The sequence below is a fragment of the Scophthalmus maximus genome, chromosome 17 (assembly GCF_022379125.1).
Source record: "Scophthalmus maximus strain ysfricsl-2021 chromosome 17, ASM2237912v1, whole genome shotgun sequence".
Classification (NCBI taxonomy): Eukaryota; Metazoa; Chordata; class Actinopteri; order Pleuronectiformes; family Scophthalmidae; genus Scophthalmus; species Scophthalmus maximus.
This window is the reverse complement of record NC_061531.1, coordinates 2138438-2160090: the sequence shown is the minus strand read 5'-3', so window position 1 is coordinate 2160090 and position 21653 is coordinate 2138438. Positions and strand designations below refer to the sequence as shown.

The window sequence follows — 21653 nt, the reverse complement described above, 5'->3', positions numbered from 1 at the left end:
GTATTCTCATCTTTTGTGTCATGCTATGCATTCTGTTGTTACATTTCAATATTTACATTTCTTATATGTGAATATTGCTGATGTGAGTAGCTTATATTTCTGCTGTAATTTGATTATTTTTCTGCTGAATGTATGCCAGTATGCTTTCTATGAGTGCTTTAATCTGGTGAACTGTATGTACATTATTTACAAATTGTGTACAATTATCTAAATATTACTTTAATGTAGACTTTGTACATTATGATTTATAGCAATCATTCATATAGTGTTATATTTGTAGATGTACAGTATTTACAGTAATTGGTGTTATCTTTCTGTATCATTTCAGTTTTACAAGAAAATCTCATATCTTTTCATGAGAATGAAGACAACAGTAAAGAACATTCAGCTTTACTCCAGCCTCTGTCTTTCTCTGGAAGCTTGTTAGCTATTGTCGATTTGTGTACAGACACACACATTGAGGACAGAATACCAGCGATTCATCGTTCGATTTACCCCAAACTGAAAAATTGCTCATGTTGAACCGCGACCGGGCCAGACTTTCCGCAAGGACTTGTCGAGATGAGGCTGCTCTCGACGGGCACAGAGAGCGCTGACCGCCCGGTCATCTGGATGGTCGACGGGGCCGCTTATCAACTCCGAAAACGTCAGAGCAAATGTTTTAATAGGCTCTAACTTGATAAATTGACCATAGATATAAAGTCAAAACAACTATATTCTCGCCTCAAAACATCTTTAGAGTACATTTCGGGACACAACAACAGATTTATTTCAATAGTTTTAACTTACGGCTGAGACTTTTCTCCTTCCGCTTGCTGCCGTTGGTTATCACGATATGCATTCTGGGATACTTGGCCCTCCCAAGAACACACAAGTCCCCCCGATGCATCCTCGGTAAAGGGGGCGCGGCAAGAACAACATCCGGGCATGTGAACCGTTCTTGGCTCGATGCGTTCTTTGTATGTGAACAGTACTTTGGCCGAGACTGATGACGTTTCACGAGAAGACGAGAACGCAAGTACAGAGAAGAACGCACATTGAGAAACCGCCTTCTTTTTCTTCTTCGAGCAGATGAGAGAATATTTGTTAAACTTCTTCACGTCCTGATGAAAAGTTGGATAAGACATCATGTTTCTTAAGCTCATAAGTTATTTTAATGTCAAATCTTATGAAATAAAGCTTTCAAGTCAATGTAGAGGAGCAAAAGTAGAATATTTGTCCTCAGAGTTGATTTGTTTAATTGAAGTGTTCTTGTTCTCACCAGAAGTGAGGTGTTGCCATAAAACTATATAACACCTCACCTCTGGCTGACGGATAGACCTTGTTCCACTGTCAATACCTCGTAAATTCTGTGAATTTATTATTCTTATTTTCTATATTTTTTGGGGGGGGGGGCAATTCGTACATTTTAAATTTATTGTGCTGTGTGAAACGTGCTGCTGCTACACCATAATTTCCCAGCTTGGGATGAATAAAGTATTTATCTATCTATCATCTTATATCTGTGTACTTTAGGTCCTATCACATAAATCTGATGATTTGATATGCTTTAAAAATAAAATCCCATACAATCGAAAATGATTCATAGGAGATCTCGAGGGATATTTAATGTCATTTCCCAGCCGTAATTCAACACATAAAAAAAGCGCACAAGTTAAATTGTAAAATTTTATTGAAATGAACCAGAATCGTCGTCAGCCTGAAAAGTCTGAAAAACACATTCATTCACAAACACTGTGGCAACTTAATGATGAACAGATTAAATGGCTTTAGCGGAGGAATTGTCGATTTGACTCAAACACTGACGCTTAATAGAAATGTACAAACTCTAGTTTGATCCTCAAATGATTGCTTTAACGAATCAAGAATATAAAATGCAGATTAACTCGACCAGGGACATGATGGCAACTCCTCATACAAACCTAAAACATCCTCATCTCAGACTTTCCTGCAGTGGCCTTCAGACCTCTCAGGCCTAATATACATCACACACAATATTAGAGATATTAAAACATGTATTGTCATCAAATTTACCAACACTATCTATAATCTTATTCCAGTTGAGTTTTTCCCCCAAATATAATCTGGAGCTCTGGTTGAGGCCGTGTTCTTGGGTCATAAACCAGTTAAGAGCCCGCAACGTGATTGGTTGTAGTCTCTTCTTCGTCCTTTTTAATGGCGGTTTGCAACCAGCGAAACAGGCGCATTATCGGAAAACTCCTGCTCCGGTGTTTTCTGTTTGTCCCCTGACAGTGGCGGATATTGAAATGTGGCAGAAAAGTGAAAGAAGAGCAGAGGATGTAGTGATGTTTTTTAATTGTAGTGCTTAGTTTGAGCACATCAGCTGTGACTTTGTGTCTCTTCACTCTCTTCCCTTCTGTGGGTTCTTGTGTTTTGTCCATGAACCACTACAACTGAATCTCTCCCACATATTTTACAAACTCAGTATGTCACTGTACTGTCTGTGATCTCATGTGACTTCCTAACTGAGACACATCGAAAGATCTTCTCCCTCAGGTGTTGTGGTGATGTGGTTTCTTCTCATGTTCACTGTCAATTCAACACTGAGTGTGAAAGTTCTCCCACATGTTCAGTAAGTATACGACTTTTAATCTGTATGAATTCTAATGTGCTTTTTCAAGTTTGATTGCTGACAGAAACATTTACCACGTTTCACAAGAATACGGCTTTTTCACCTGTGAGTTCTCATGTGAACATTCAGAGATTTACTTTCTCTGAAAAACTTCCACATGTTTCACAAGAATACGGCTTCTCACCTGTGAGTTCTCATGTGAAGATTCAGCTTATCACTCCGTTTGAAAGACTTCCCACATGTTTCACAAGAATACGGCTTCTCACCTGTGTGAGTTCTCATGTGAAGATTCAGCACAGAACTCTGACTGAAACATTTCCCATGTTTCACAAGAATACGGCTTCTCACCTGTGTGAGTGTTACAGTGACTCTTTGTTGGAGGAGAGTTGTCTACGTTGTCACAGTGACTTGTGTTATTGTGACGTCTCTTCTTTCTCTTTGTCTCTTCATTTCTACTTGGTCCTGGCCCAACATGATCACTTCCTCTCTGTTCGTGGCTCTCAGCTACAGGAGAGTAGTGAGAGAGCTGCTGGTCACTGTTTGGTTCTGGTTCACTGTGCTCACTTTCCTCATAAGTAGGAGTCAACATGAAGGTGTCAGTCTCCTGCTTCAGTACAAGCTGCTCTCCCTCCTGACTGCTGACTGGTTCCTCCTGCGCCTCTTTCATCTGTGGAGGCTCTGGCTCCTGTTGGTCCAGACTGGAGCTCCTCTCCTGGTCACAGAGCTGCTGCTCAGAGAGAACCTCCTCCTCCTGACAGACATGTTGCTGTGGGAGCTCTGGAGGAACAAAGGGACACAAGAGACATCATCTCTAATGTGATGGTAAACTTTTACAGACACCTCATGGCCTCAGACAGTGGAAATGTTTCTACTCTCGTCCTATTAGATCTATAGTGCCGCATTTGACACCATCGATCACAAAATTCTGTTACAGAGACTAGAACACATTGGGATTAAAGGAACAGCACTATAATGGTTTAAGTCCTACTTATCTGATAGATTTCAGTTTGTTAACGTTAACAACAAACCAGGGGCCGCATGTCCTGAAGTGCAAGGCCCTATTGTTTCCGTAAGGATTATTAATATTATTATTATTAGGGCCCAAGCATCGAGGTGCGCGGACCCCGGTGCAGCATTCACCAACTACTCCAACAAATTTCACATGAGCAACTTCAAATTTGTTGTGTGTCATGTAAAGACCCATGGGATGAAACGATCTCAAAAGCTTGAGTGTACGTCAGAGGCCCATGCTGTGACGGCGTGGCGAATTTCGATCCCTTGCCATGAAAATGGAAGTTGCTCGTTATCAAAGGTACATGCTCCGATTGGACCCAAACTTCTCAGACATGATAACAGTCTCGCCCTGAACAGATTACCATGTCAATATTGGACATAGGTCATAGCGCCACCTAATGGCAACAGGAAGTAATATGTGTCTACACTTTTACGCCTTCTGTCTTATAGGTTGACCACATCAATGTCAAATTTGGTAAGCTAAGTTGTAAGAAGTTGCTGACATGGTACTATGAAATTTTTTACCATGTGTCAAACGTTTTTGCCATGGTGACGCACTGTTCGCCATCAAATACGAATACATATTTGAGGCACTTATGATGCTTTGTGTCTCACGAAACTTGGCAGACATGTTCAGAGTAGCACGTCAATATGTCCGATATGCGTCTTTTGTCCAATTGTGTCAAAATGGCTCCATAGCGCCCCCTACAACACTTAAAAGTCAATTCCCCCGCCTTTAAATTTGACGCAGCAGAACTAAATTCGGTCGACTTATGTATCTCCCACCGACCTACAAAAAAGCCTTTTGGAGCCATTAGCTCCGCCCAACCGTAAGTCAGACATTTTGATTTCACCTTTGCGAGAATGGCGAATGGAAGGTGTCGTACTTTGGCAAACTCCTCCTAGGCGAATAATCGGATCCGCCTCAAACTTGGGCAACGCGTAGAGGAGGCCTTCCTGATCAAACGATATCAAAAGATTTAGTCTACGTCAAAAGGCGTGGCCGTTGCAAAGCGTGAATCGCCATGAACAGGAAGTTGCTCCAAATCGAAGGTACATGGTCTGATCTGAACCAAACTTCTCAGGCATGATAACAGTCCCGCCCTAAACACATCTACATGTCAATATTGGACGGTCATAGCGCCACCTCATGGCAACAGATTAGAAATTGTACTTTTACTTCTTCTGCCTTGCAGGTTCACTAGAGAAACCTGAAATTTGGTCAGCCTAGTTGCGAGACGTGGCTGATATTGTACGTTGTAATTTTGACCATGTGTCAAACGCTGTTGCCATGGTGACGCCATGTTCGCCATCAAATACGAATACAGTAGAGCCCTCAGGTGGTCGGGGAGGGAACTCCACAGGCGAGGAGCGGCTGAACAGTTAGTACATGCAAGTTTAAAAAGCCACCAAAGGAATGATACAGTTTAATTATGATTTGTGCTCCCAATAAAATGTCCTTCAGAGAAGTCAGATCCATCTGTCTATCCATTTTCTACCGCTTTTTTTCCATTTAAGGGTCATGGGGGGGCTGGAGCGAATCACAGCTGACACTGGGCGAGAGGGTACACCCATGACAGCGTATCGCTGGGCCAACATACAGAGACACACAACCATTCACACTCACATTCACACCTACGGTCAATTTAGAGCAGGGATGGGCAACTGGCGGGCCGAGGGCCGAGGGCCGCATGCGGCTCTCATCCTCAATCTCTGCGGCCCGTGAGTCCATTTATAAAAAACTATCATTTCATGTCATTTGAACCAGACCCCAGCTGTAATTCATTCTGTCAGCCACTAGAGGGCACTCCCTGACAATGTCGGTGAGTAGTCCCCTGAGCTGCAGCTTGAACTGTGCGAACTACAGGCAGACCCCTTTTTTCTAGCAAACCGCAACGAGAGGGGAATCTCCTTCTGTAGACTATTACCAGAGTCCCGATTTCCAGTCCTCAGGGATTTTGCACTCTCGATGGCCAGCATGTTTGGGAGCACTTACATCTGCGAGAACAACTTCTCAGTGATGAAGCACATCAAATCAAGAGAAAGAAACCGACTGACTGATGAGACACTCTTTCAGCTCATGGAGATTGGATGCACTAATATTGAGATTGACATTCAGTCTATTGTGCGCCAGCAGGAGAGGCCACAAGTGTCTCATTAAGACAGAACAAAGAGATATGTTTTTTGTTTCTGTAGCATAATTGTTTGAGACCCCATTGCACTGAAATAATATATGACTCAGGAATGTGGATGTTTGTTTCTGTGTTAAGTTCACAGATTAACCATGTTGAAATGTTGATTTTTCTTATGAAATAGAAATGTTAAAAATGTTGGCCCACTAGGGAGCCTTTTCTGGGTCTCATGTGTTCTTGAGAGCCAAATCATCTGCAATTTTTGAAAATTGGTATAATGAACTTTGATTGCCAGTATATATTTCGTTCTATTTATTAAATTAGTTAGCTATAGTAGGTCAATTAAGTGACAGTTATAATGGTGGAAGTGCATGTTGATATATCTGGCCCTATGGTAGTGAGGTGAAAATGTGTGTGGCCCTCCCTTTCATCAAAGCTGCCCATCCCTGAGATATAGCAAAGGTTGGCTGGTCAGGGTTGTAGGCAGGCAGCAGACTGCCAGGCAGGCAGGCAGGCTGTACAGGAGGATTATGACCACTTAGACAAACTGATGATCTGGTGAAGACTGGTGAGGAGAGGAATGGATGAGTCACAGGTGATCAGCAACAGGAGTGCCAGGCCCTGCCCGACCATGACAAGTGAAGCATTGGCATGACAGATATTACAGAAGCAGCATATCCAGGCCTAAGATGTTAAACATTTGCAACACTGCTATTTACCATGCTTTTTCCCTCACATTAATACACAAGCAATTTAGGGTTATGCAGACTAGAGGAAGCAGGAATGGAACCACCAACCTTCTGGTTAGTGAACGATCCCTCTACCTCCTGAGCCACAGCCGCCCTACATATAGTAATAATAAGCATAATAATAATAATAATAATAATAATAATAATAATAATAATAATAATAATAATGACAATGAAGCGTGGTTGATTGCACAAGTAATAGCCTTGACTGCAAAGCAACACTAATCATTAAGTACAGTAAACATGGTGCTGCAGACTTTCAGTGCAGCCATTGCAGGCCACATTAAGTTAGTCTCTCTCTCTGCAGAGATCTGCCTGACAGGATGATTATTGCTTGTCCTCTCCCTGTAATTCATCACTCACCACTGATGTTTAGAATGCGAGAGCCCCCTCAGCCCCCGCATCTTCCACTTTCATGTCAGCCATCTTTATATAGAGTCTATGGTGTTGAGTAATGTGTGACAGTAATACATTTTTTTCCCTGTAGAAAAAACAATGAGTTTTCATTTCAATTCCAGTAAATAAAGATGCAAGCATGCAGTGATGATGTAACCCTCACACATAAAAGTATACCACAATACACAATTTCTTTAAATCATCAATAGAATTTCTTTATATCATCAATGATGCTCCAATATCCATTCCATAAACACATTATAAAAAAAATCAGTATCGCAAGCCATCTAGAGATTCATTAAAGTAACTCGTCCTTGTTCGTGTGTATCTGCCATCAGGTTATTTTCTCTTTGACTTTGTGCCACAGAGTCGCGTCTGCAGTGGCAGCACGCTATGTGCTTGGGCGGTGGCGTTTCCCTAGTTTCTGGTTGCAAACGCCACAGCTCTGCTCTGCCACCTTACTGTATTTAAATGAATAACAGAGAGTCGGAAGCTTTGAACATCCTTCTCCATCACTAAACTCGGGCAGTGGCGTTTCTGCTCAGCTCATCTCCCAGGGAGGAGACTGCCTCCACCAGAGATGCTCTATGTGGGGGAGAAGGCTCACTCAGGGAGGCAACGCATGCTGCACATCTTCCAGTGGATGGCATTGTTGAAGTGTGTATGTTATCAGCCACAGACACGCACGATAAATAACTTACTGCTTATAGAAGTGTAAATGATGATTATAAATCATTATAAGTCAATTTTGTGTCAGGATAAACCCCACAAGGTACATATAGACTTACCAATATCATAAAATACTTCACAACTACGTTTTCATTTGATAGTTATAGTACTTCACCATGTTGTTCACTATTTGGCAGTTATTTCCATGAAGTCAATTTCAAGAGTCTTTTAGTTGAATACTTTTTTCAATCGACAAAAGACCAAAGATTTTATTCGGTGGTTGGTGGTCATTAGAACAAGTCATTATTCAACTCATTGTACGTATATAATTGTTATTGAATGTGTAATTTTGTTTGTTGTTTAAAGTAGGCTACATTATTTATGATACTTGAGATTTTTTAAGATTATTGACGAGGGTGTGTTGGTTAATGTCAACCACAAAGTTTTTATATATGCACATGGCTCATATATTTGACTATCAGAAAACATATGTATTTCTTCTGTGCCAATGATTTTACTGGCAGTGTCATTTTGATTCAAGCTGTCCATCTGTGAGTCACGTTACGTTGTTTAAGGGTGAAATGACAAACAAACTGTTACTGCCTGTATGGTTGGGGTTGATGCAGCAAGCGTTCACTCTTCTCATGGTGTTGCACTTAGCGGTATATTCACTGAATGGCTGTCAATACTGATTGATTCCAAACCTCACAACTCTCGACCAAATACAATGCTTAGACCGAATGCTGGAAATTGTGTCTTTTATCTAGCAAGGCAGTAAGGGTCGTGGATGTGCTTCCTTCCTGGACTGTCACCGTACATGAATGCACATATGCAGAAAGGCCATCGGAGACAGTGTTAACCCAACAGACTCTGGATTGTGGGTGGTCGTGCGTTATTCAGTGTTAATCGTGTGAATAAGATGAACATAAAATGTAGTTTCTGGAGCTGACCAGGTGCTGCACTACATCACTTGTACCACAGTACGCTGATCGGCAGCACTGGCTGTGAGACGAGGAGCGTGCCATCAGAGTGAGACCTCTTCCCTCTCCCCACCCTCTCCGGTGACGCTGGAGCAGCCAAGACGAGCCGCCGCCGGTTCCCTCCTCTCACTGCGCTCGGCTGGCTGCGCTCGGCACGTCGTCTTCAGCCGGAGACCCAGCGACACAGAGGGAGTGGAGGAGGCGAGCGAGCCGCGGATCTGTGGGTGTAAGGAGAGGAGAGAAGCTGTCACTGCTGCGACCAGGAGCCGCTCCATACGACTGTCCAGTTGACAAGGTAACCAAAACCCGCTCAGCACGTGACACCAGCTCGCATCTTTACGCACGGCCACAGGCGACGTGTCGGTCATCATGCATCTGTAATATCTGTCATCCCATCATGCATCATGTGAACTGCTTCCCCTCTGTCCTCCTTCAACTTCAGTGTGACGGTCATCTGCGGGGTGAGAGCTCCGGCTCTCACAACTCACCGTGAACCGCATCCTCCAGTGGCCTTTCTATAGATGCTGGAGATGCGAATGATGATGTCTCTGTTAATAGGACCGGGGCTTTGACGTCGCCGCTGTGTGTGTGTGGAGGTGTGTGTGTCTCTCTCTCTGTCTCTGTGTGTGTGTGTGTGTGTGTGTCTCTGTATGTGTGTGTGTGTGTGTGTCTCTCTGTCTGTGTGTGTGTGTGTGTGTGTGTGTGTGTCTGTCTGTGTGTGTGTGTGTGTGTGTCTCTGTCTGTGTGTGTGTGTGTGTGTGTGTGTGTGTGTGTGTCTCTGTCTGTGTGTGTGTGTGTGTGTGTCTCTCTCTCTCTGTCTGTGTGTGTGTGTGTGTGTGTGTGTCTGTGTCTCCGTCTGTGTGTGTGAAACTCACTCCTGTGAGTCGTTCCATGTTGGCTGACGGTGCACTGTCCCCCTGCATGACATCTCTCTCTCTCTCTCTCTCTCTCTATCTCTCCCTCTCTCTTCCCCTTCTTTCAGTTGTGTTCACTGAGCGTCACCTGAGTTTCTTGCAAAAAATGAATATTTGTCGGACCCCGCCCCATTTCACGCACGTTGACGTGGGCGTGTTTGTTTCGGCGGGCAGCGAAGCGTGTCATTCCCAACAGATGGCTGTGAAATGCATCTGTAGTGAGAGAAAAAGAGCCTTTAGGACAGATGTCACTGTCACCAGTGGTATTTAAGTCAGTTTCTCCCTCACACACACACACACACACTAGGCTGCTACACCGCGACTAGTGACAGCATAATAATGAAGATTCTCGAATATATTTTAACACTAAGTTCATATGATGATCACTTATTTCAGACTGCCAAATAGGTAGGTAGGTATAGATAGAGCGATTGGGCGACTGTGTTTCAGGAGGTAAGAGTCGTTCGTCCGCCAACCTTCGATCCCAACTTCTGCCAGTCCGCATGCCGATGTGTCCATGGGCAAGACACTTGCCCTAAATTGCCTTTGGCGGCTCATACGGCAGCATATGAATGTGTTTGAATGAAAGAAAGAAAAGGTCTGGTAAATAGTGCTGTGTGAATGTGTGTGAATGAGTGAATTTGACTTTCATGTAAAGCGCTTTGAGTGGTCTATATGACCAGAAAAGCTCTATAGAAATACATTCCATTTACCATAGATAGGTAGATAGATAATCGATAATCGATATAATATTTTATTACATAGTTGAATGAAAAGATGTGTGCTATTTCATGTTGATAAATTGGATTCCAGACCAACAAATCAAATAATAATCTTTGTACTGATAAGTTAGAGCTGGAATACTTTCACCATAGACACAGCTACTGCAGCACAGTCAGCTAGCTGAGCAAGTAGTCAGTTAATAGTGAACAAATTAGTACACAATGTAGCTTAATGCACCAAAGATTGTCTTGTGATGATTGGATGTGGTGAAGTTAGGCCACATCTGCCTGATGTCTATAATGTACTTCGACGATAAGTCCCTTGCATCCCTGGACAGTAGCACTGTCTAGCACTAGCTGAACAATTATCGGAGATTAGACCCAATTTTCCATGAACTACATCTTGCATCCAGCCATCATCTGTTCCACTTCATCATATAAAGGTCGCAGAGACACAAGGACAAATAACCATTCACTCTCGCTCTCACATTCACACCTATGGCCAATTTAGATTCTCCGATTAACCCAACCCCACTTTATCTTGCATTGCAGTTTTATGTAATTTTGTAAGATTGAAACAGAAGCTATTAAAACCTCCCAGTTAGGATTTTAACATCACCATTCACCCTCCTATTACTTTGCCCTTCCTGCTGTCTGGACAGCACAGAGGTAAACCCTGTGAGAGAGCTCTGACTCTCAATCCTTTTTGGTCCCACCCACAATGTGATTGGTTAATTCACTTGTCACTATACACAATCACGCTGGGCTTGAATTTGGGGGGCCTGTCCTACGAAGCAGGTTATCACCAGCAGGTTATGTTAACTTATTTTTAACGACTAACCTCGTACAGAGCAGGTTAAGTTTGATATAGGAGATGAAAACCTGTCAGAAGCCAAACTACTGACCAATAAGATCCCTGGAAACCAGATTCATCAGTCTACAGCATCCTGACTGGGACAAAAGAGTTTAGAGTAACGTGACAGAAGCGCAGCAGATATTTTTGAATGAGTGGAATCATGTTGCTGTTCCAGACTTTTCATGTGTCCACTAAAAACAGATCTTCTATTAAACAGAGGGAGAATTTATCACTAGGCCTGTCACAATAACTACTGTTTGTCAGACGATAAATTAGGCCAGAATTATTTAGATAAACAATACTATTGTTATTTTTCAACTGAATCATGAGAGCTTTTATTAAAGGCCTATTGGTCGTTGCGTGTGGGAATCACTTCCCTCTTCTACACAATGTGCGGGGGCAGTTCATCAAAGCAACAATAGGCAAAATGTGAACTGAAGTACTGCATGTTAAAGATCTCTATTGAGCATGACGTAGAAAGTCAGGTCCTGGCAGATGAATTAAAACCTCCTTGCAGGTAGTCACGTCCTTACAGATAACTGATAAGCAGAACAGAAATTCAACTTCATCTCACGGGTACTAAGTAAAGACCCTGACCCTACTCCGTACTCCCCCAAAGATTCAACAGCACTCCGTCGTTCTGTCTTGTCATGTCAGAATAAAAGCCGTCGGCGCAGAGTCGTGTAAATGCAACAATTAATACAATTCTGAAGCAATGGTGGCAATATTTTTGCAAAATGAACTTAGAGGAAAGCAAGGCTGCAGAGAGAAATGTTATCTTAAAGTGTTGACACAGTTTGTGAGCTGCGGCTGCGATGCAGAGCAGAGGACAGGATTGAAGCAGTGTGCCTAGCTGTCACGGAGCTGGATGGGTAGGGCGAGCCCGCCGAGAGGTTAGACGACAGAGGGATTCCGGAGAACAGGACAGGGTAGAAAGAAGAGTGTCTGTGGCATCTTGTTGTCCACCTGGGAAAGTACAGCTCCAATACCAACATTTGAAGTATCCACAAACTGCTGGTGTAGATCAGGCAGTATCAGAACCGGGGGAGAAGTGATTCACTGCGTCTCTGGACCTTTTCCTCTCCCGCTCTCTCTCTAGAAGCCGGTTGTCTATCTTGATGGCCATGGAAATCAAGGAATCCAGATCTTGTGGGAGATTGAGAGGAGCCAACTTATCCTTTAATGGATTGGACAGTCCAAACAGGAAAGCATCCAGCAGAATGGCTTTGTTCCACCCACTGTCTGCAGCGAGGGTGCAGAACTCAATGGCAAGTTTCTTAAATATCTCATTAAACAGTGGCAGCGAGTAGCAGATGGTAGAGTCTCTATTTCACTCGACTGCAGCCCATGCTTCAGCTCTGCCACAAAGGTGGGAAATAACAAAGGCTACCTTGGATCGCTCTGAGGGGTAGTCAGCAGCTTGGAGTTCAAAATGTAGACCGCACTGGACCAGAAATGCCTTACAGTCCCCTTTTCAGGTTGAGAGAGGTGAGGAAATGGAGCAGAGGGTGAGGGAGGCTTGGGCGCTGGGGCTGGACTAGAAGGCGAGTTTTACAGTTTTTATGGCTCGTTCTTTGCGAGGAATTAGCCATTTTAAGGACAGTGATCACGTCATCACATGCAGATTTTCCACCACAAAAACATGTTCTCTCAACACTATTTTGAAGAAGCCCCACTGCATCCTGGGCTTAGCACCACCAAAGATGATTGTGATCGGAAACGAACACAGCATCAAAGCAACACAATGTAACTTTTACTGAGCAACAGCACCCTCCACAGCCTAACAGGGTGGTTCATATGTTGAAAAAAAACAAAGGGTTAGGGTTAAGGTTACAAACTATCAATGTGTTTAGTTGCGCTCTGACTGCGTAGTCCCACTCACTGAACTGCAGCACATCGAAATGGTGGATATTACTCATAATCCCTGATTACCTGAACTGGAAACACAGCTGCGTTAACAAAAATACCAAACTCTGTTTAGAATTCTTGATATTTCAAAAGTTTCATCACTGAATATGTTAACTGATCTACAGTCCAGCATTACTCTTGAAACTGCTGAGCCTGATCTTGGCAGGATCAATGAAAGCTGCGACTATTAGTCATTAACGTATTTTCTCACAGGAGATGATGCCTGCTTACCAAAGTTACAAAGTGCAAGATCAAGTCTTCGGGCGACGAGAAAGCGACACCATTCTCCCTATTCCTTTAAAATAAATTTGAGGCTGCTATTTTAAGGTAATATTCACATCATGTTGCTTTAACAGAATGATAATGAATGCAGCAAGACTATTCTCCAGAGCTTACTCTCATCTGAATCATTAGCCACCTCTGGTATATTAGTTCTAGACATGGTGCTTCTGATTCCTGCAGACATTACACTCACATTTACATTTAGGTATTTACCTTGGTGGGTCGGCATAGTATATTGGTGGGCGACCGACTCTACCTCCTGAGCCACAGACGCACAGCTGTTAGGGGTGTAACGGTTGAAAAAATTCACGGTTCGGTTCGATACGATACAGTGGCATCATGGTTAGGTATGTTTTCGAAATTTAGAAATGCCAGAGAAATGTCCTTGTTTTTTATTTTTTTTATTTTTTTTTTTTTTATTAATAGATTTAGAACAAATACAAACTACAGTTCTAAAGCAAAATCTTTTTTTAATGGAACTCACTATATTTTTACTCAAGTTTCAATTTTTTTCAGAAGAAAGATGAGAATGTCCACATGCCCCCTGCAGTGGAAAATACCCTCTCACTAGGGACAGACGTTCACAGACAAGGTAAGGTAAGCGACAGCGGGTGCTTGGAACAGTTAGTTCTGTTTGGGCTTTTGTGTTATTATACAAAGCAGGAATCCACGACTATAAATGTACCAATCGCCGTTTGAATCCCTGTTTGAATCAGTTGCTCAGATCAGCTCCTAAATTCTGCGGGGACATAGGGGTGGGCGATCTGGCCAAAAAATTCATATCACAATCTTTTGGGATAGAATCACAATCCACAATCGGAATCACGATTAAACAACAAAAACAAAAAAACAAACTTGGACCAGAAGAAGAAGAGGGTACTTTCACTTTCACGAATTGCTTCGACAGATCGCTGGTGTTACCGAGTTTACTTGAAAAACATTTGTTACACTTGTGGCAAAGAGCGTTGTCTCTTTCGACTGGTTCACTCTCTGTCGCCACACGGAGCAGCCGGTCTGTCTCTGTCTCTACATGCTGCATGTCGGGTCGAGCTGTGAGAGCTGGACACGCCCCTGCAGCAGGCGAGCTCCGAGACACACACACAGAGCACTCAGGATCGGGGAAGATTCATCATGGACGAATGCGTTAATTTATCCAATACCGTTAGCAGCACCGAATATGATAATATATAACAATAATAAAAACATATGTTGGTTGCAATTAATGCACGCGCAGTTTTCTGTAACAACAGCAACTTCCCAGCGAGCTGTACGATTCCTCTGAAGAGCAGATCATATGACAAATTATGATCGTATAAAATTGTCAGATCGCACACCCCTAATGGGACAGTTTGTAGCGTGTGTGTTGCTCCGTGTTTCCATCTAGTTCCAACTATTGACATGCTGGGTGATGTCGGCGTAAATGAGTTGACGTGTTTGAAGTAGTTCCACTGATGTTACCTCTCGACAGATGCGACATACCGTTGTTTTAATGGCATCACTAGTCAGTTTAGCGTAGTGTGCCTTTACTGGAGAGCAATGTTTTGCTTTGGGGAGGGAAGGAGCAGACAGCATGCTGACGCTGCGTGTTACGTAGTGCCGACTGCCTTGTTGAGAACATTATATTTCACACAATTTAAGCTGTATTTAGGATTACAACGATTCGTTCGGTTCGTAATGTGTGCCGAACAGAAAGCCCGGCATCGAACGTTTCTATACAAATATGTGTATCGTTACCCCCCTAACGGCCGTGTATTCTTGATCTGCTGTACCTGCTTTCAAGATGCCTGGTTACATTGTATTTACAGGTTTTAGAGTAATTTCACTGCATGCTAGTGGCTGCTCTGGTGTGAGTGTGTTGCAAACCTCCTTCAGGTGTGTCTAGGGCTGAAACCCTCCTCGAGTAACTCGATGACAAAAAATCATCAATTCAGATTCTTTTCCTCGAAGCTCTGTTTAATCCATATGACGTACTGCTCAGTGTTCTGCACGGATGATATAAGTGTTGCACAACGCGGTTATGCTGCGGATACATGAGTTGATTAGACTTGATTTATAAACACGAATAGGCATTTAAACACGTCTCCTGTGGGGAATGGAGCAGTGCGTAATGAGTGTGTGTGTGGAGGAGTGAGAGAGAGAGAGCGAGAGCACCGGAGCGAATGTGAATGTAAACAGAGCTAAGTCCTTCGATCTGCAGCAGTAAATGTAAGGTGCAGGTTAGGGCTGGGTGGTATGGCCTAAAATTTATACCCTGGTATAATTTGAAGCACAGACCGTAACTGTATATGTCACAGTATATTCATTTTTCTTAAAATTTCAATATAAATGCTTCTGAAGGGGTAAAACACTGGTATGGCAACTGCATGTCAGCTATTAGTGCACTCTTAACTGTATTACTAGGACATATTTCACATAGTACAGAGGTATTTTAAGAACAAAACTACAGTAATAGAAAGAAATATAAGATCTTTCTCAAGTAACATCTCTGTGTAACATCTCTGAAAACACTTTTTCACAAAATACAATAAAATTAAGCTGCGCAGTGAAAATAAATACTGACTTCATATGCAGTATCTCAGTGTGCATATTTACTTGGCCTCATTGCTTGTGCCCTTGGTATGTCGGTCCTCCGCTGACTTTTTTACTCCTAAGGACAGCCTTTGGAAAATGCTTGAGATGGTGATGTCTGGTTTGCAGATCCAGGTTTTTTTCTTACAACCACTGCGCAACGATTCACTTGACCTTTGCAGTGGAGGCATTCTTTGGCTTTGCTCATATCCCAGAACATTTTTTGGATTTGAGGTGATAGGAAAGATTGCTTCTAACCACGCTTGCAACCACTGTCATCAAACAGGAATTGAAGAATATCGTTTTCTGCTCGAGGTCTGACTTTTTAAACCTGAACCATGTCCATATTATTAAAGTTCTTTTACCAACAACTCCTCCTCTTGGATTTGTGCAGAGCTTTTAGTCATTTCTTAATTTCCAAACAAACTGCCTTTTCAAGAAGATTCACTGGCGCATGACGACGAAGCCTGCGGTGAATCTTCTTCTTCTTCTTTCTGGTGATGTGAGGGCTCCATCTACCAGGCAGCATGGTATAGTCAAAATTCATACCGTAGGGCAAATTCACCAGTGTACTTTCTATACCGTTTATACTGTCCACCCCTGTTGCAGGTTACAGTCTGTCAATTAATTATTAAATGCCGCAGCGTCTTAAGACAAAGGTGAAGTTCCCTTGTGTTGTTTGTTGTTTCTGTTGAGGAAGTGAAAGGGGTTAAAGTGAAAAGCTGAGTTTAATTGATGTTGTTATTATGATAGTCTCGCTGTCTCTCTCTCCGTCACACACACACACACACACACACACACACACACACACACACACACACACACATAGGATGATTTGACAGGTGAAGAACAGAACATTTTCCGCACTATCGATGCTGCAACTATGGGGCTGTTTGCAGCAAACCTTTCAGAAACAAAAGGGGTTACAAAGCAGGTTTGGATTTTGTTATATAAAGTATAGATTGTGTTCTTGTATCTAGGGAAAATATGAAGAAAATTGTTTGGATGCATTCTCATACATGTGTATCTGAGCTTGGCTTTGTGACCGGACAGCAGCTGGACATACAGGCTCGCATTGTTCTACTGCTGGATCCTGAGCACTTCCACTGGAGCACATTAGAGACTGAATAACTGAACTGCACCTTTTTTTGCCTCTCGCCACATAGTAAAGGCTTACGTTATGCCTGAGCTATAGTTAGTTTGAAACTTGTAGTTCTGAAAGTTAAGTTGCACCAATGTTTATTTATTATTATGTATTATTTTAATGAATGCCTTAGTTTTAAGTTGTGTTTAGATTAAAGTACTTACTTGTTTTTTTTTTGTTCTTACATTTCTGAAAAATGTTTCTTTAAAACCCAGAAATAGGTTTAGTTTTGACTGATGATATTGTAATGTGCGGTTTAATAGCAATAAAGACATAGACAAGACCGATTAATCATGGAATAATCGATAGGATACTCGATTACTAAAATAATCGATAGCTGCAGCCCTAGGTGTGTCTTTGATTGAAAGACACACCTTTGATCTCCTGATCATACTGATCAGGAGATCAAATCCAATTATTGCCATAAGGCCAGTATAAATAATACATGTTTCAGAGGAAATAGTTTGACATTTTCAAAATTGTATTTGTTTAATTTTGTTTTGAGTTTGATGAATAGATTGTGTCTGTATGGTAAGTATGGGTTAGGAGATAGTTAGCTTAGCATAAAGACTGGAATCTGGGGGACAGCTAGCCTGGCTCTGTAATAGTTGTAACAATGTCAAACTATTCCTTAATGTTTAGCAAATCCTAAAGCACTGCACCACTGGTTATATCAGTATGACATAAGATTTTACAGTTCTACAAAGTTACCACAGAGATGTTGTTTCACGTTGTCTTTCTTGACCATTGTGAGGTAATATAAAACACCAGTACGCTTGTCAGATGGTTGAATGCCTTGGGAACATGTTTTCTTCAGTATCAAAGTAATTCAGTGATGTGTCATATGCTGCACTAACTGTAAATTTCGTCAAGTCAAATTTTTGATTTGTGTAACAGATACAATTTGACTTGACTTTTGACTCCTGTCTATGTCTGTACGGTGAGCCACCACACGCTGTGAAGTAAAGTCATCCACCTGTTAGACACTTGGTCATTCGTCTTGCTCCGTAACATGCTGAAGCAATCTCCGATTTACAGTTTGGCGGGAAACGTTGATTCCATGGTGTCTTCTCCACAAACAACGAAGGCAGCTCGCTGGCATTTTCTTTCAGTGATTAACTGAACTCAAGACTAAGTGAGCACTGGAAGAATGTAAATAAGAAGCTTTGCTTTCAGGCTTAGCTCCTTCCTCTCTGCTCTTCTGTAGTTAGTGGTCGATTAATCAAATACAACCAACTGTAATGATTGGATAAATCAATTAATCTTATAGATAATCACTTTTGGCGGACAAAATATATCTGATAGGGTGTCCCGATGAAGTTTTTTTCCCCCCCGATCCGAGTTATTTAATATTGAGTTGCACAGTGCACACTTCAAGTACATTCAATTTTTAAAAATAAATCCAATGTATATGCTTGACAATTATATACCCCTGCAATGCATTAGGGAAAAAAAGAAAAAAATTTGTATCATTCTCATCACAATTCAACTTATCAACGGAGGGGAGCATCAGTCACTGATCCCGCCTCCAAAGTCTCAAAACTCAACTTGTCGAGCGACCATGTCTGACAACATTAAGAACAATGAGGTGTGGGGGGGGGGTTTCAGCCCCGCGCGCGGATACCATTATGTGGGCCTGCGGAGTAGGAATGCTCCCTTGTGTCTTACTGTGTGCAGTGTTGATCTTTTCTTGCATTATACACGCGTGAGTTTGAAACTAAACAAACACCATAGTCATGTGTTTCGGGTCTAGAGTAAAGCTCTACAGCTGCAGGGCTCTGTTACCAGACCCTCTTGCAGCTGACGTGAAACAAAGAATCTGGCCTACGTTTGTGCTCATTGTCAACTAGAGCCCGATCGGTTGGCCGATTCAATCGGCCGATATGGGCCTATCAGAGAAAGATATGTATCGGTGCATGAATAGTCAACATCAGAGCATCTTTCTGCAACTCAGTGGTGGATTGACTCTGTTGAGTGTTGATTTCACGCTATGTTGTAACCTACACTGTTGCCCATAAAGTTGGAATAATTTTGTTTTCAGACACATTCCTCTATTTATTCCTATTTATACACATCAGTAATCACATTTGACCAGGTGCAATGATTATATACTGAGTTCCAGTTACCCAGGTGAAACTAATTCATGCTTCACAATTGTTTGGTGCTATAAAAGGATAGACATTCGCTGTGTTGTCCGTCTGTATGCAGTAAGTCCACGTTTTCAGAATTGGCTGTATAATTTTCAACCAAATTTGACAAAAAAAATTGACAAATTTGAAGTTCCCTAAGTCATGACTCGTCCGATGCAACTGGCAATTCGCCAAAGAGTGCTTGTACTCTCACAGGACGGACACAAACAAGCCAACATTGCTGATTTCCTTGGAATATCGCAGAGTGCAGTCTGTAAAATCCTCAAACATCATCGAGAGGAGGGTCATTTGAGGCCACGAAAAATCTCCAGGATGACCACGACTAACTACTAGACGAGATGATCGGCAACTGCTTAATCTGTCCCGTTGAAATTGGAAAATGCCAGGGAGCTGCCTTGGTTGTTTGTGGAGAAGACACCATGGAATCAACGTTTCCCGCCAAACTGTAAATCGGAGATTGCTTCAGCATGGTTACGGAGCAAGACAAATGACCAAGTGTCTAACGCTTAACTGTTCAACAGAGACTTGCTCGACTTTGCTGGGCTATGGAGCACAGAAGATTACAACTTGGGCACTGGCGACATGTCTTTATGGATAGAGCCGCTATATCCTTGACTGTATTGATGGAAGACAAAGGGTGCGGCGATTACGTGGTGAGAACCTCCGCGATGACTGCATCCAGGAAACCTCTCATGGATGGATTGAAACATCAACGCCTTTGTGTACTGGGACATCCTGGAGAACCATTGCCTCCCACACGCAACAAGGGTCTATGGGAACAACTTTAGGCTGCAAGACGACAACGTAAGACCACATAGGGCAGCTGCAGTGAGAGAATTTCTTGATGCAGAGGGGGTGCAGCAGATGCCATGGCCTGCTTGCTCCCCTGATATGAACCCTATCGAGCATGCCTGGGATGCCTTAGGCCGAGCCCTTAATGAGAGGGACAATTTTCCCCAGAGTCTACAGGAATTAGCCTGGGATCTGACCGAAGAGTGGGACGCCCTGCCCATTGACGACATCAACAAGCTTGTGGACAGTATGCCACAACGTCTTAATGCATTGATCCGTGTCAGGGCTGGCCATACTCAATATTAGTGACTGAGTGACATTTGAAAGATTGATATCGGACATTTTTACGCATGAAATCCTCTCGAATATGTGTTTCCTGTTAAATTGTCCAAGGTTGAAAAATTTAAACAAAACCCTTAATCCTATTGTTCAATACCCAATATTTTTTTAAGCCTGATTACACGGTTTGCAAAGGGTTAATTGTGGTTTAATTTTCACTGTGATATGTTTGGAAGAGATTGATCAATCAAGTTTCGAGAAGATATACACTTTATCTTTCAAGAATAAATCACATTGTCTAAATCATTTCATGAGAAGAGGTAAAAAATATCTTATTCCAACTTCATGGACAACAGTGTAGTTGGTGAGATGCAGAGCTGGAAAGCTAACCACAGCTACTATCCCACCAAACTGTTTTGTCCGGGACTCGCAGTTAGGCACGCCCCGCAACCGAACCGTTCCAGTGGTTGCCTTTACAAAAGTAACAATTTAAGGGTTTCCACGTTGGACATTTCCCTTGAACGTTGATAGCAGAGGCCCTGCTGCTGTTCATGTCTTGACTCGGCAGCAGCGAACCATGAGTTACTGTTTGTTAACATTATACAGTACCAGTGAACCACACTCCATTGTGAATCTTGACTACTGAAAATTTTCTCAAAGAATGCTAGATTAGCTGAATATATTTACTTTTCTGAAATTGGCATTCTGCTTAACTGTGCTCTGTCTGTCAGAACCACGCTCACAGCCACAGGTGTTTACAGATATCCTACCTAAGGAACCAAAACTCTCTCTAACACGAGCAGTACAGAGTCAAACAGTCAAACATCACCACTTATTTAAATTTTATCTAGAAGTGTTTTTTTTCCAAGAAAGTAATTAAATTATGTTGTATATGTTAACATACTACATTTACCCATGTTTCAAATGTTCTATGTGTTATTTAGAAATGAAATGTAAAAAAAATTACCCAGAGATTTTGGGTATTTTAGAGGTGCGTGATACCGTGATACCATGAAAACGCTGTATTTTTGCCTAAGGTTATCATACCGTTAAAATCTCATACCGACACATGCCTACAGCCGATATATCGATATCAGAAATGTTTTAGTCTGTAATATCAGCATCTGCCCCAAAAATCTAATATCGGTCGGGCTGTACTGTCAAACATAATTTTCTTCATCCATGAGGTTTGTATACTCATGCCAGAGCAAAGTTTTTCAGAAGTAGATTAGAAACAACAAAACGTCAACTATTGTCACATGCACATTGCTCTCAGCTGGGCCAGCGGATGAAGACAAGATGATGGACCTCTTCTCTTGTCAAACAATCTGCTGTCGTAAGCAGTTGATTTAAAGGGGCAGTGCGTGATTTTGGGTTGGCCTGCCAACGCTGCTGAAAAAAATCCTGGAGGATTGGGGCGGCATATATAGGGGCGGCATAGAAGGCAGTTCATAACAGCACCCTTTTCCATTGGAAGGGCAACCATATAGGGAATGTCAAGTTTA

General features: G+C 42.3%; 1 protein-coding gene across 3 annotated transcripts in view; it reads left to right on the top strand.

Moving 5' to 3' along the window:
* The first annotated feature begins 8611 nt into the window (after positions 1-8611).
* The window catches only part of jupb (junction plakoglobin b), a 127912-nt gene continuing 114870 nt past the window's right edge, over positions 8612-21653 (top strand). Inside the window, exons 1-2 of one of the 3 annotated variants that reach the window (XM_035616137.1) lie at positions 8612-8828; positions 13735-13807. The gene's annotated coding sequence lies outside the window, so the exon portion shown is untranslated. Of the gene's footprint in view, positions 8829-13731; positions 13808-21653 lie in introns of all 3 variants that reach the window. The other 2 variants (XM_035616135.1, XM_035616138.1) reach the window with 2 other exon arrangements.